This window comes from Silurus meridionalis, unplaced genomic scaffold, assembly GCF_014805685.1.
Source record: "Silurus meridionalis isolate SWU-2019-XX unplaced genomic scaffold, ASM1480568v1 Scaffold483, whole genome shotgun sequence".
NCBI classification, from domain to species: domain Eukaryota; kingdom Metazoa; phylum Chordata; class Actinopteri; order Siluriformes; family Siluridae; genus Silurus; species Silurus meridionalis.
In genome coordinates, this window is record NW_025804543.1 from 1 (window position 1) to 1,332 (window position 1,332).

The 1,332-nt window shown below is 31.8% G+C and overlaps 1 long non-coding RNA gene across 1 annotated transcript; it reads left to right on the forward strand.

The window, feature by feature from the left end:
* The first annotated feature begins 298 nt into the window (after positions 1-298).
* LOC124382481 lies at positions 299-998 on the forward strand. Its single transcript, XR_006925042.1, has 3 exons — positions 299-604; positions 708-868; positions 986-998. It is a non-coding gene; the product is annotated as an uncharacterized LOC124382481 (long non-coding RNA).
* The last annotated feature ends 334 nt before the right edge of the window (positions 999-1,332 follow it).

Consider the following 1,332-nt stretch of genomic DNA (forward strand, 5'->3'; position numbering starts at 1 on the left):
AACATATAACATTTCAATTCATAGTAAAATGACATGATTATGGAGCTGTTTTTGGACAATAATGGAACATTGGAATATGTATCTAAAATAAAAGGTTTGGCCATTGCATCTTCAAGCTCCTTGCTACAATTATAGTTATCACTACATCTTACAGAGCATTAAATGGATCAGTAAAAGTAGTAGCTTCAATTGCACTTAACTTCTGTGAATTATTATTTATTTTTTGCAGGTGTCTGAAAAATGTTAACATGAAAATTTAAAAAGTAAAAATTATAATTGATTTTATAATTATTAATATTATGATTGCATATATACTTGCATCTTTGCATTTAAAAGTAAAAATGGGATTTTTCCTTCCTTAATTATTAACTAAACCAAGTTTAAATCAGTGCAGTACAGAGAGATTTCAGGTGCAGGGTTGGGAAATACTGCATCCCTAAAAACCACAGATGACTGGTTCTATTGTAAAACTGTTGTGTGCTTCACTGTCCTGAATTTGAATTGTGACTTTATTTACAGGCAATAAATCCTCAGACACAGTTTGTAAAGCGTGTCCATCAGGATTTTATTCCCCTAAAGGTGTGAGATGCTTTAAATGGAATGAGTAAGTAATTTTTCTTAATAATTTGAACTTTGATATTTTTGGTTGCCTGTTAGATTTTCATCTCTCTGTTGAGTGTAAAAGTGTTCTTTTTTCTTTCTTCAAGCTGTTCACTCAATAATGAGATTGTGGATGAAGAAGGCACTTCTATTACAGATGTTAAATGCAAACGATTAAGGAAGAGATTTGGTCTTATAGCAGCTTTTCTCATAAGTGCAGTTCCTTTACTGTTATTATCTTCATATTGGATGCACAGAGGAGACACAAGTGAGTTGTGTTCGGTGTTAACTTCAATTTTAACGTAATAGCATGTTTACAAATCTATACTGTACAATATTCCTATCTATATTGTAAGTGCTTATTTTCCTTTTTCTTGTTTTACAGATAGAGAATTAGAGTAAGTGCTGACTTTAAATAATATAATATTAGATTGTAATAACATTTGTTTTTCCATATTGATAAAGTTCACACTGCTTAAAGAAGCATTTTGGTTTTTTTTGCAATACGGATGCTACACTGTGCACAGTCTATTAGCAGGTCTTTCTAACAAAAGTATTACTTGATACTAAGTAATTCATGTTACAGAAAACTGACTTTGTTCAAAAGAATGTGTATGATATTTACCAATTAAACCATAATCGATTAGAGCCTCCTGACGACATGCCATGAAGTCCAAGGAAATCTGTAGACCTCAGAGGCAGGATTGTGTCCAGGCACTGATCTAGAGAAGG